Source organism: Phocoena phocoena, chromosome 10 (assembly GCF_963924675.1).
Source record: "Phocoena phocoena chromosome 10, mPhoPho1.1, whole genome shotgun sequence".
Lineage (NCBI taxonomy): Eukaryota > Metazoa > Chordata > Mammalia > Artiodactyla > Phocoenidae > Phocoena > Phocoena phocoena.
In genome coordinates this window covers 11,368,709-11,384,483 of record NC_089228.1, presented here as the reverse complement: position 1 = coordinate 11,384,483, position 15,775 = coordinate 11,368,709, and positions in this window count along the sequence as shown.

Here is a 15,775-nt window from a genome sequence, read left to right as displayed (position 1 = left end):
CAAGAAAAACAAATCACCTGTTTTCACGCTTGACAGATTTGAATACAACTGGAAAGGTCACAATTTCTTATGGTCCAAACAGGCTGAACAAGTCAGTTAATTAACATGACCATATAGAATGATGAAGCTACATATGATTACCGAAGACAGTCTGTGGCTTCCTTTTACTTTCACTATTGATACTCTTGGAGAACCAGAAACAGCTATTAAAAATGTGTTTACTTTTATACAAACACACACACACACACACACACACCCCTAATTAGAGTTTTTATTACCTCAGGTTTTACTTGTAAGGATTAGCATTTCAAAAATAAGAGGGGGCAGAGCCAAGATGGCAGCAGGTGAGGACGCAGAGTTTGCGTCTCCCCACAACTAGGGTGCCTGTCGGACACTGGTGCAGGACACCTATGCCCAAGGAGAGGGGAGGAACCCCCAAGCGACTGGGTAGGACATGGGGGCACTGAGGTGGGAGGAGAAATGGAGGCTGGACAGGACCAGCACCCCTGAGGGGTGGCTCGAGGCGGGAGGGGTTCCCATGCCTGGAGAGACCCTGGGGGGCTCGGAGGATCAGGCGTTTCCCCTGCCCTATCAGGCCCAGGAAGCCTGCGGGGCTCCCGGGCCGGGCCCTCTGAGGCCCCCTGTAGGCTGTGTTGGTCCTAGGGGCATAGGAGGGAGGCGGGCGGGAGGGGGCCTCCAGGACCGGAGGATCAGGGAGGTGTGGCAGGCGTCGCCCAGGCCCACTCAGCCCCGGGAAGCCTGGACTCCCAGGCTGGGTCCCCGCCCTTCAAGGCCCCCTCCAGGCCACGTTGGTCCTAGGGGCAGAGGAGGGAGGGAGGAGGGGGGAAGAGGAGGAGAGGCAAATGTGGGGGACCCTCCTGGGCCAGGGGATCAGGGGAAGCACCGCAGGTGTTTCCCCCACCCACCTGGCTCTGGGAGGACTGTTGGGCTTCCAGGTCTGGTCCCCTGATTTCCAAGGCTCCCTCCAGCCACGTAGGTGCTAGGGGCATAGGAGGGAGGAGGGGGGAAGAAGAGAGGTCAACGGGGAGGGGCCCTCCAGATCACAGAATGCGGGGAACGGGACTAGCACTTCCCCCGCCCACTCGGGCCCAGTGAGCCTGCTGGGGTCCTGGACCTGCTCCTCTGCCCTCCAGGGCCAGAGGCACTCCTGGGCCCCTCCTGCTGCATTAAGGCTAAACCCCCCCAACATCCCCCACCCCACCCGGCCTTTTCCGGCCCTGTGGGTCCTAAGCATAAGTCCTGCCCACTGCCTAAACCCCACCCCTGCCTAAGCCCCACCCAGCACAGCCAAGGCCTTTTCCGGCTTTTTTTTCCCCCTCCTGAATTTAACTATTGTGGTTCTGTTTTACCTTCTGGTTGTTGTTCTATCTAAATTTTTATTTTTCTATTCTTTCTAACATATCTGTTAGTTTTCTAATCTTATTTTATTTTTTCCTCTTTGTTATCGTTCTGCTCCTTTTTTCTTTTCTTTTCTTTTTTTTTTTTTTTTTTCCACCCTTTTCAGCTCACAGGATCTTGGTTTCTGAGCCAGGGGTCGGGCCAGAGCTCCTGCAATAGAAAGTCCAAGTCCAAACCACTGGACTAACACAGAACCTCAGACCCCAGGGAATATTCATCAGAGCGAGGTCTCCCACAGGTGCTCATCTGATCAACAAGACCCAGCTCTACCCAACAGCCTAAAAACTCCAGTGTTGGAAGCCTCAGGCCAAACAACCAGTAAGACAGGATCACAAACCCACCCATCAAAAAAAAAAAAAAAAATGAGATGACAAAAAATATGTCACAGATGAAAGAGCAAGGTTAAAACCTACAAGACCAAATAAATGAAGAGGAAATATGCAATCTGCCTGAAAAACAATTCAGAGTAATGATAGTAAAGATGATCCAAAATCATGGAAACAGAATGGAGGCATGGATTGAGAAAATAAAAGAAATGTTTAACAAAGATCTAAAAGAACTAAAGAACAAACAAATACAGATGAACAACACAGTAACTGAAATGAAAATACACTAGAAGGAATCAATAACAGAGTAACTGAGGCAGAAGAACGGATAAGTGAGCTGGAAGACAGAATGGTAGAAATAACTGCTGAGGAGCAGAATAAAGAAAAAAGAATGAAAAGAATCGAGGACAGTCTCAGAGACCTCTGGGACAACACTAAACGCACCAACATTTGAATTATAGGGGTCGCAGAAGAAGAAAAAGAAAGAGTCTGAGAAAATATTTGAAGAGATTATAGTCGAAAACTTCCCTAACATGGGAAAGGAAATAGTTACACAAGTCCAGGAAGCACAGAGTCCCATACAGGATAAACCCTAGGAGAAACACAACAAAACACATATTAATAAAACTAACAAAAATTAAAAACAAAGAAAAAATATTAAAAGCAGCAAAGGAAAAGCAAAAAATAACATACAAAGGAATCCCCAGAAGGTTATCAGCTGATTTTTCAGCAGAAACTCTGCGAGCCAGAAGGGAGTGGCAGCATATACTTCAAGTGATGAGAGAGAGAAAAACCTACAACAAAGATTACTCTACCCAGCACTGATCTCATTCAGACTCCACAGAGAAACCAAAAGCTTCACAGACAAGCAAAAGCTATGAGAATTCAGCACCACCAAACCAGCTTTACAACAAATGCTAAAGGAACTTCTCTAGGCAGGGAACACAAGAGAAAAAAAGGACCCACAGAAACAAACCCAAAACAATTAAGAAAATGGTAACAGGAACATACATATCGATAATAACCTTGAATGTAAATGGATTAAATACTCCAACCAAAAGACAAAGACTGGCTGAATGGATACAAAAACAAGACACATATATGTGCTGTCTACAAGAGACCCACTTCAGACCTAGGGATACATACAGACTGAAAGTGAAGGCATGGAAAAAGATATGCCATGCAAATGGAAATCACAAGAAAGCTGGAGTAGCCATAATTGTATCAGATGAAATAGACTTTGAAATAAAGACTGTTACAAGAGATAAGGAAGGACACTACGTAATGATCAAGGGATCAATCCAAGAAGAAGATATAACAATTGTAAATATTTATGCACCCAACATAGGAGCACCTCAGTACATAAAGTAAATGCTAACAACCATAAAAGGGGAAATGAACAGTAACACAATAATAGTAGGGGACTTTAACACCCCCACTTACACCAGTGGACAGATCAATTAAACAGAAAGTAAATAAGGAAACATGAGCTTTAAATGACACAACAGACCAGATAGATTTAACTGATATCTATAGGACATTCCACCTGAAAGTGGCAGAATACACTTTCTTCTCAAGTGCACACAGAACATTCTCCAGGATAGATCACACCTTGGGTCACAAATCAAGCCTCGGTAAATTTAAGAAAATTGAAATCACATCGAGCATCTTTTCAGACCACAATGCTATGAGACTGGAAATCAGTTACAGGAAAAAATTTGTGAAAAACACAAATACATGAAGGATAAACAGTGTGCTAATAAATAACCAAGAGAGCACTGAAGAAATCAAAGAAGAAATTTTAAAAATACATAGAAACAAACGACACCAAAACACGACACGACAACCCAAAACCTATGGGATGCAGCAAAGGCAGTTCTAAGAGGGAAGTTTACAGCAATTCAATCTCATCTCAAGAAACAAGAAAAATCTCAAACAATCTAACCTTACACCTAAAGCAACTAGAGAAAGAAGAACAAACAAAACCCAAAGTCAGTAGAAGGAAAGAAATCATAAAGATCAGAGCAGAAATAAATGAAAGAGAAACGAAGAAAACAACAGCAAAGATCAATAAAACTAACAGCTGGTTCTTTGAGAAGATAAACAAAATTGATAAAACTTTAGCCAGACTCATCAAGAAAAAAAGGGAGAGGACACAAATCAATAAAATGAGAAACAAAAAAGGAGAAATCACAACCTACACCACAGAAATACAATGCACTATAAAAGACTACTACAAACGACTATATGCCAATGAAATGGACAACCACAAAGAAATACACAAACTCATGGAAAGGTGCAATTTTCCAAGACTGAACCAGGAAGAATTATAAAATATAAATAGACCTATCACAAGTAATGAAATTGAAACTGTAATTAAAACTCTTCCAACAAACTAAAGTCCAGGACCAGATGGCTTCACAGGTGAATTCTATCAAACATTTAGAGAAGAGCTAACCCCTATCCTTCTCAAACTCTTCCAAAATACTGCAGAGGGAGAAACACTCCCAAATTCGTTCTACGAAGACACCGTGACCCTGACACCAAAACCAAAGATATCACAAAAAAAGAAAATTACATACCAATATCACTGATGAACACAGATGCAAATATCCTGAACAAAATACTAGCAAACAGCATCCAGCAACACATTAAAAGTATCTACACCATGATCAAGTGGGATTTATCCCAAGAAGGCAAGGATTCTTCAATATATGCAAATCAATCAATGTGATACATGATATTAACAAGGAATAAAAACCATATGATCATCTCGACAGATGCAAAAAAAGCTTTTGATAAAATTCAACATTCTTTTGTGATAAGAACTCTCCAGAAAATGGACAGAGAGGGAACCTACCTCAACATAATAAAGGCCACATATGACAAACCCACAACCAACATCATACTCAATGGTGAAAAACTGAAAGCATTTCCACTAAGATCAGGAACGAGACAAGGATGTCCACTCTCACCACTCTTATTTAACACACTTTTGGAATTCCTAGCCATGGCAATCAGAGAAGAAAAAGAAATAAAAGGAATCCAAATTGAAAAAGAAGATAAAAACTGTCAGTGTTTGCAAATGACATGATACTATACGTAGAGAATCCTAAAGATGCCACCAGAAAACTACTAAAACAAATCAATGAATTTGGTAAGGTTGCAGGATACAAAACTAATACACACAAGTCTCTGGTATTCCTATACAATAATGATGAAAAATCATAAAAAGAAATTAAGGAGACACTCCCATTTTCCACTGCAACAAAAAGAATACCTAGGAATAAACCTACCTAAGGAGAAAAAAGACTTGTACTCAGAAAACTATAAAACTCTTATGAATGAAATCAAAGATGACATAAACAGATGAAGAAATATACCATGTTCTTGGATTGGAGGAATCAATATTGTAAAAATGACTATACTATCCAAAGCAATCTACAGATTCAATGCAATCCCTATCAAACTACCAATAGCATTCTTCACAGAATTAGAACTAATTTTACAATTTATATGGGAACACAAAAGACCCTGAATAGCCAAAGCAATCTTCAGAAAGAAAAACGGAGCTGGAGGAGTCAAGCTCCCAGACTTCAGACTATACTACAAAGCTACAGTAATCAACACAGTATGGTACCAGCACAAAAACAGAAATAGAGATCAATGGCACAGGATGGAAAGCCCAGAAATAAGCCCATGCACATATGGTCACCTAAGTTATGACAAAGGAGGCAAGAACATACAATGGAGAAAAGACAACCTCGTCAATAAGTGGTGCTGGGAAAACAGGACAGCTACATTTAAAATAACAAAATTAGAACACTCCCTAACACCATACACAAAAATAAACTCAAAATGGATTAAAGACCTAAATGTTAACACTGGACACTATAAAACTCTAGACGAAAACGTAGGAAAAACACTATTCGATATAAACCACAGCAAGATATTTTTTGACCCACCTCATAATGAAAATAAAAACAAAAATAAACAAATGGGCCCTAATTAAACTTAAAAGCTTTTGCACAGCAAAGGAAACCATAAACAAGATGAAAAGACAACCCACAGAATGGGAGAATATATTTGAAAATGAAGCGACGGACAAAGGATTAATCTCCAAAATACGCAAGCAGCTCATGCAGCTCAGTATCAAAAAAACAAACAACCCAATTTAAAAACAGGCAAAAGACCTAAACAGACATTTCTCCAAAGAAGACATACAGATGTACAAGAGGCACATGAAAACATGCTCAACATCACTAATCATTAGAGAAATGCAAATCAAAACCACAGTGAGGTATCACCTCACACAGGTCAGAATGGCCATCATCAACAAATCTACAAACAATAAATGCTGGACAGGGTGTGGAGAAAAGGGAACCCTCCTGCACTGTTGGTGGGAATGTAAATTGGAACGGCCACTATGGAGAACAGTATGGAGGTTTCCTAAAAAACTAAAAATAGAACTACCATATGACCCAGCAATCCCACTACTGGGCATATACCCAGAGAAAACCATAATTTGAAAAGATTCATGCACACCAATATTCACTGCAGCATTATTTACAATAGCCAGGACATGGAAGCAACCTAAATGGTCCATCAACAGAAGAATGGATAAAGAAGATGTGGTACATATTTACAATGGAATATTATTCAGCCATAAAGAGGAATGAAACTGGGTCATTTGTAAAGATGTGGATGGACCTAGAGTCTGTCATACAGAGTGAAGGAAGCCAGAAAGAGAAAAACAAATATCGTATATTAAGGCATATATGTGGAATCTAGAAAAATGGTACAGATGAACCTATTTGTAGGGCAGGAATAGAGACGCAGATGTAGAGAAAAGACATGTGGACACAGTGGAGGAAAGAGGGAGTGGGACAAATTGGGAAATTAGGTTTGACATACACTACCATGTGTAAAATAGACAGCTAGTGGGAACCTGCTGTGTAGCACACGAAGCTCAGCCTGGGGCTCTGTGACGACCAAGGTGGGTGGGATGGGGGGAGTGGGAGGGAGGTCCAAGAGGGAGGGGATATAGGTATACATATAGCTGACTCACTTCATTGTACAGCAGAAACTAACATAACATTGTAAAGCAATTTTACTCTGATAAAAAATAATTAATTAATTTTTTTAAAAAAGTTAAGATCCAGTGAGGTACAAAGAAAACAAAAGTGGATCAAAAACTTCCCAACCAGATAACCACTGCTGATTAAACAAACATACAACAAAACATACCTATATAAGATTAGAAATTTTAAATAATATGCCATTCATATATCTTCTTTGGTGAAATGTTTTTTCAAACTTTTTGCTCACTTTTTAATTTCTTTGATATTACTGAATTTTGAAAAAAATTTTAATATTCTGGTTGCCAATTCTTTATCAAATATATGTTTTGAAAATATTTCTTTCCTGGTCTGTGGACTGTCTTTTCATTTTCTTAGCACAGCTTTTCAAAAACCTTATGTTTTTAATTTTGATGAAACCCAATTTATCCATTTTTTTTTTTATGGTCACAATTTTTGTGTCCTAAGAAATCTTTGCCTAACTAAGATCCCAAAGATTTTCTCCTATGTTTTCTTCTAGAATAGCAGTGCATAAGACTGTTTTCTGTGATGATAGAAATATCCTCTAATCTAAGCTAGAGTAATCAAGACAGTATGGTACTGGCACAAAAACAGAAATATAGATCAATGGAACAGGATAGAAAGCCCAGAGATAAACCCACACACATATGGTCACCTTATCTGTGACAAAGGAGGCAAGAATATACAATGGAGAAAAGACAGCCTCTTCAATATGTGGTGCTAGGAAAACAAGACAGCTACATGTAAAAGAACGAAATTAGAACACCTCCTAACACCATACACAAAAATATACTCAAAATGGATTAAAGACCTAAATGTAAAGCCAGACACTATAAAACTCTTAGAGGAAAACACAGGCAGAACACTCTTTGACAGCAAGATCCCTTTTGAGCCACCTCCTAGAGTAATGAAAATAAAAACAAAAATAAATACATGGGACCTAATGAAACTTAAAAGCTTTTGCACAGCAAAGGAAACCATAAACAAGATGAAAAGACAACCCTCAGAATGGGAGAAAATATTTGCAAACGAAACAACTGACAAAGGATTAATCTCCAAAATATATAAACAGCTCATGCAGCTCAATATCAAAAAAACGAAAAACCTAATCCAAAAATGGGCAGAAGACCTAAATAGACATTTCTCCAAAGAAGACACACAGATGTCTAACAAACACATGAAAAGATGCTCAACATCACTAATCATTAGAGAAATGCAAATCAAAACTGCAATGAGGTGTCACCTCACACTGGTCAGAATGGCCATCATCAAAAAAACTACAGGCAATAAATGCTGGAGAGGGTGTGGAGAAAAGGGAACCCTCTCACACTGTTGGTGGGAATGTAAATTGATACAGCCACTATGGAAAACAGTATGGAGATTCCTTAAAAAACTAAAAATAGAACTACCATATGACCCAGCAATCCCACTACTGGGCATATACCCTGAGAAAACCATAATTCAAAAAGAATCATGTACCAAAATGTTCACTGCAGCTCTATTTACAATAGACAGGACATGGAATCAACCTGAATGTCCATTGACTGATGAATGGATAAAGAAGATGTGGCACATATATACAGTGGAATATTACTCAGCCATAAAAAGGAAAGAAATTGAGTCATATGTAGTGATGTGGATGCACTTAGAGTCTGTCATACAGAGTGAAGTAAGTCAGAAAAACAAATACTATGTATTAACGTATATATATGGAATGTAGAAAAATGGTACTGATGAACCTAGTGGCAGGACAGGAATAGAGATGCAGACATAGAGAATGGACTTGTGGACACAGGGAGGGAAGGGGAGGGTGGGACGAACTGAGGGACTAGCACTGACAATATATACACTACCATGTGTGAAACAGAGAGCTAGTGGGAAGCTGCTATATAGCACTGGGAGGCCAGCTCAGTGCTCTGTGTCATCCTAGAGGGGTGGGATGGGGAGGGTGGGAGGGAGGTGCAAGAGAGAATGGATACAGGTATACATATAGCTGATTCACTTTGTTATACAGCAGAAACTAACACAACATTACAAAGCAATTATAATCCAATAAAGATGTAAAAGAATAATAATGAAATGTATTTTTAAAAAAACAGAAAAGCCTTTCCCACCAAGCTCAAAAAAAAAAAAGAAAAGAAAAATGCTGTAATCTGAGCTAATCAATACACCTTTAGTTAGCCACCCAAGGCCACTGAGGACTTGACACGTGGCTAGAACAACTAAGCAGCTGAACTGTCACACTGTATTTAGTTTTAATTATTTAAAGTTAAATAGCCACATGTGGCTAACAGATGCAACAGGAAGTTCTAGAAGTGCTGTAGTTTTAAATTTTACATTTTGATCTATTACACATTTTTAGTTAATTTTTGTATACATACAAGGTTCATTTTTTTTAATTTTTTAAGGTTTTTTTCTTCTTTTTAAAATGTATTTTATTTATTTTTGCTGTGTTGGGTCTTCGTTGCTGTGTGAGGGCTTTCTCTAGTTGTGGCAAGTGGGGGCCACTCTTCATCGCAGTGTGCGGGCCTCTCTTGTTACGGAGCACAGGCTCCAGACACGCAGGCTCAGTAGTTGTGGCTCATGGGCCTAGTTGCTCCGCGGCATGTGGGATCCTCCCAGACCAGGGCTCGAACCCATGTCCCCTGCATTAGCAGGCAGATTCTCAACCACTGCGCCACCAAGGAAGCCCAAGGTACATTTTTAAAAATATGGATGTCAATTATTCCGGCACCAAGTTTTTGAAAAGACTATCTCTATTCCAAAGAGTTATCTTGGCATCTTTGTCCAAAATCAGACCGTGTTTGTGTGGTCTGTTCCTGTACTCTGTATTCTATTCCATTGGCCTATGTGTCTTTCCACTCACCAATCTCTCATTGTCTTCATATATGGTCAACTGCTCTTTGACAAGCATACCAAGAATACATAACGGGGAAAGGTTAGTCTCTTCAACAAACGATGCTGGGAAAACTGGATAGCCACATGCAAAAGGATGAAACTGGACCCTTATTTTACACCATACATATATATCAACTCAAAATGTACTAAAAATTTAAATACAAGACCTGAAACTCTAAAACTCCAAGAAGAAAACATAGGGGAAAATCTTCACGACACTGGTCTTGGCACTGATTTGAACACCAAAAGGATACACAGCAAAAGCAAAAATAGACAAGTGGGGCTACATCAAACTAAAAAGCTTCTGCACAGCAAAGTAAAGAATCAAGAGTGAAAAGGCAACTTATGGAAAGGGAGAGAGTATTTGCAAACTGACAAGAGATTAATATTCAAAATATATAAGGAACTACTACTACCCAACAGCAAAAAAACAAATAAACTGGTTAAAAATGGGCAAAAGACTTGGGGAGACATTTCTCCAAAGAAGATCTACAAATAGCCAACAGTTATACGAAAAGATGCTCAAAAGACTTGGGGAGACATTTCTCCAAAGAAGATCTACAAACGAAAAGATGCTCATCATCAGGGAAATGCAAATCAAAAAACCACAATGAGATATCACCTCACACCTCTCAGGATGGCCATTATCAAAAAAACAAAATAACAAGTGTTGGTGCGGCTGTACAGAAACTGTAAGCCTGGTACACTGATGGTGACAATGTCAGATGGTGCAGCCACTATGGAGAATAGTATGGAGGTTTCTCAAAAATTAAAAATAGAACTACCATATGACCCAGCAATCCAATTACTGGGTATTTATCCAAGAGAATTGAACTCAAGATATCAAAGAGATATCTACACTCCCATGTTCACTGAAGCGCTGTTCACAAGAGCTAAAAGGTGGAAACAATCTAAATATTAGTCAACAGATGAATGCATAAAGAAAATGTGGCATATACATACAGTGAAATATTATTCAGCCATAAAAAGAAGGATATTGTTTTGTATGCTACAGCATGGATGAAATTTGAGGACCTTATACAAAATGAAATAAGCCAGCCAGGACAAATACTGCATTATTCCACTTGTATGAGTTATCTAAAGTAGTCAGTCACCAAAGTACAAGAAGAATGGTGGTAGCCAGGGTCTGGAGGAAAGGGGAAATGGGGAGTTGCTATTCAATGGGTATAAACTTCCAGTAGTAAAAGATAAAAAATTCTACAGATCTGCTACATGACATTGTGCTTGTAGTTAACAATACTGTATACCAATTTATTAAGAGAGTAGATCTCATCTTCTGTATTTTATGTTCTTACCATACTTTAAAAAAAAAAGAAAAACAGCAGCCCAGAAGCTTTGATTTTTCCAATGGCAAATCTTACCTCAGCTTTCCGAGGAGTAGAGAAAGAGTACTGTTCTGCACTGCTTGTACAGTGAATTCGGGGAAGTTTCTCCTGGGTTAGGGTGGTGGATACAGAAGCCAAACTATGGAGTCCACAAAAAATAATGAGCAATCCAGAACAGCCTACTGGAATCTTGACTCTGGGCCATTCTTGATGCTCAGCACCATCCCAGATCTCCAGCTTCCCAGTATATAAGAACCTCAAGGTTGGGACTTCCCTGGTGGCACAGTGGTTAAGACTCCATGCTCCCAAGGCAGGGGGCCCGGGTTCGATCGCTGGTCTGGGAACTAGATCCCACACGCATGCCTCAACTAACAGTTCACATGCCACAACTAAGGAGACCGCCTGCTGCAACTAAGGAGCCTGACTGCCATAACTAAGGAGCCCGCCTGCCACAACTAAGACCCGACACAACCAAATAAGTAAATTAATTAATTAATTAATTTAAAAAAAAGAAACAAGGTAGCTCTGATTGACCACAGCGGACACCCATCTTTAAAGAGGACCCAAAGAAGCTTCATCATGAGCCAGCAGGGGGTTTGAAAAACACTGGAAAGAGCTTATTTAATAAAAAGCAATTAGAGATTGAGATAACAGCATGATTGGAGACAAGATGGCAGAGTAGAAGGACTTGAGCTCACCTCCTCTCATGAAAACACCAAAATCACAACTAACTACTGAACAACCATCAACAAAAAAAGACTAGAACCTACCCAAAAAAAGATATTCTACATCCAAAGACAAAGAAGAAGCCACAAGACAGTAGGAGGGGTGCCTTCGCAATACAATCAAATCGCATGCCCGCTGGGTGGGCAACCCACGAACAGGAAAGTAATTACATTGCTGAGGTTTTCTCACAGGAATGAGAGAAAACAACAGCAAAGATCAACAAAACTAAAAGCTGGTTCTTTCAGAAGATAAACACAATTGATAAACCTTTAGCCAGCTTCATCAAGAAAAAGAGGTAGAAGGCTCAAATCAATAAAATTAGAAATGAAGACTCACAGACATAGAAAGTAAACTTATGGTTACCAAAGGGGGAATGGAGGGGGAGAAATAAATCAGAAGTTTGGGATTAGCAGATACAAACTACTATATATAAAAGAGATAAACAACAAGGTCCAATTGTATAGCACAGGGAACTATAGTCTATATCCTGTAATAAACCATAATGGAAAAGAATATGAAAAATAATATATAATATATATATATCACAAATATATATGAACCACTTTGCTGTACACCAGAAACTAACACAACATTGTAAATCAAGTATACTTCAATTAAAAAAAATTTTTTAAACCCCCCTCCCAAAAAATAAAATAAAATTAGAAATTAAAAAGGAGAAGTTACAACTGACACCACAGAAATACAAAGGATCATAAGAGACTACTATGAGCAACCCTATGCCAGTAAAATGGACAAATCCTTAGAAAGGTACAGTCTTCAAAGACTGAACCAGGAAGAAATAGAAAATATGAACAGACCCATCACAAGTACTGAAATTGAAACTGGGATTTAAAAACTTCAAACAAACAAAAGTCCATGACTAGATGGCTTCACAAGAGAATTCTATCAAACATTTAGAGAAGAGTTAACACCTATCCTTTTGAAACTATTCCAAAAAACTGCAGAGGAAAGAACATCCACAAACTCATTCTGATACCAAAACCATCACCCTGATACCAAAAACAGACAAAGATACCACACACACACACACACACACACACACACACAAATTACAGACCAATACGAATGATGAACACAGATGCAAAAATCCTCAACAAAATACTAGCAAATGTAATCCAACAATACATTCAAAGGATCAGAAACCATGATCAAGTGGGATTTATCCCAGGGATGCAAGAATTTTTCAATATCTGCAAATCAATCAATGTGATACACCACATTAACAAACATAATAAAAACCATATGATCATCTCAATAGATGCAGAAAAAGCTTTTGACAAAATTCAACACCGAATTATGATAAATTCTCCCCAGAAAGTGAGCACAGAGGGAAACTACCTCAACATAATAAAGGCCATATATGACAAACCCACAGCTAACATCACACTCAATGGTGAAAAGCTGAAAACATTTCCTCTAAGATCAGAAACAAGACAAGGATGTCCACTCTCGCCACTTATACTCAACATAGTTTTACAAGTCTCAGCCATGGCAATCAGAGAAGAAAAATAAATAAAAGGAATCCAAACTGGAGAAGAAGAAGTAAAGCTGTCACTGTTTGCAGATGACATGATACTGTACATAGAGAATCCTAAAGATGCTACCAGAAAACGACTAGAGCTCATCAATAAATTTGGTAAAGCTGCAGGATACAAAACTAATACACAGAAATCTCTTGCATTTCTATACACTAACGACAAAAGATCAGAAAGAGAAATTAAGGAAAACAATCCCATATACCATCACATCAAAAAGAATAAAATTCGTTGGAATAAACAAAAGCAAAGATCAAGACAAAAGACCTGTAATCTGGAAACTGTAAGGTGCTGATGAAAGAAACAGAAGACGACACAAACAGATGGAAAGATATACCATGTCCTTGGATTGGGAGAATCATTACCGTCAGAATGACTCTACTACCCAAGGCAATCTACAGATTCAATCCCTACAAATTACCAACAGCATTTTTCACAGAACTAAACTAGAACAAAAAGTTTAAAAAATTTGTATGGATAAACAAAAGACCCCAAATAGCCAAAGCAATCCTGAGAAAGAAAAACAGAGCTGGAGGAATCAGGATCCCTGACTTCAGAATATACTACAAGGCTACAGTCATCAAAACAGTATGGCACTGGCACAAAAATAAAATATAGAACAACGGAACAGGATAGAAAACCCAGAAATAAACCCACACACCTATGGGCAATTTATGACAAAGGAGGCAAAGCTATACAACGGAGAAAAGATAGTCTCTTCAGTAAGTGGTGCTGGGTAAACTGGACAGCTACATGTAAAAGAATGAAATTAGAACACTCCCTAACACCATACGCAAAAATAAGCTCAAAATGGATTAAAGACCTAAATGTAAGACCGGATACTATAAAACTCTTAGAGGAAAACACAGGCAGAATACTTTATGACATAAATCACAGCAGTATCTTTTTGGATCCACCTCCTACAATAATGAAAATAAAAACAAAAATAAACAAATGGGACCTAATGAAACTTAAAAGCTTTTGCACAGCAAAGGAAACCATAAACAACATGAAAAGACAACCCACAGAATGGGAGAAAATATCTGCAAATGCAGCTACCAACAAAGCATTAATCTCCAAAATATACAAACAGCTCATGCAGCTTAATATCAAAAAAACCAACAACCCATTCAAAAAATAGGCAGAAGATCTAAATAGACATTTCTCTAAAGAAGACATACAGAGGGCCAAAAAGCACATGAAAACATGCTCAACACTGCTCGTTATTAGAGAAATGCAAATCAAAACCACAAGGAGGTACCACCTCACTCTGGTCAGAATGGCCATCATCAGAAAGTCTACAAATAACAAATACTGGAGCAGGTGTGGGGAAAAGGGAACCCTCCTACACTGTTGGTGGGAATGTAAATTGGTACAACCGCTATGAAGAACAGTATGGAGATTCTTTAAAAAGCTGAAAGTGGAGACTTCCCTGGTGGCGCAGTGGTTGAGAATCCGCCTGTCAATGCAGAGGACATGGGTTCAAGCCCTGCTCCAAGAAGATCCCACATGCCGCGGAGCAACTAAGCCCGTGAGCCACAACTACTGAGCCTGCGCGTCTAGAGCCTGTGCTCCGCAACAAGAGAAGCCACGACAATGAGAAGCCCACTCACCGCGATGAAGAACAGACCCCGCTTGCCGCAACTAGAGAAAGCCCATGCACAGAAACGAAAACCCAACACAGCCAAAAATAAATTTTTAAAAAATGGGTAAATGTTTATGTGTAACTGAATCACTTTGTTGCACACCTGAAACTAACACGACATGGTAAATCAACTATACTCCAATATAAAGTAAAAATTAAATTAAAAAATTGCTTTGGCTACTCTATGTTCTTTGCCTCTCAATATAAATTTTAGAACTAGCCTATTAATTTCCACAAAAAAATGGCTGCTGAGATTGTGGTTGTAATTTCATTGAATCTACACATCATTTTGGGAAGAAATTACATTCTGATAATATTGAGTCTCCCCACTTATGAACCCAAAATATCTCACTACCGATATTAGGTCTTCTCTAACTTCTCTCATCAATTTTGTAGTTTTTAACATACAAATCTTACACATATTTTGTTATATTTTCCCTAAGTATTTAAATAGTTTGGATGCTTTTTTTTTTTTTTTTGGCCACACCTTGAAGCTTGTTGGATCTTAGTTCCCCGACCAGGGACTGAACACAGGTCACTGCAGTGAAAGCTCCAAGTCCTAACCACTGGACCACTGGAATTCCCTGAATGCTATTTTAAAGAGCACTTTAAAAAGTCTTCAAGTTCAAATGTTTGCTGTTAGAAAAGTACGACAGTTTTCATATATTGACCTTGGATCTTGTGACCTTCCTAATTTTACCTACTATATCCAGGAGTTTTTTGGAGAGTCTTTGGGATTTTCTACACAGACAATCATGGT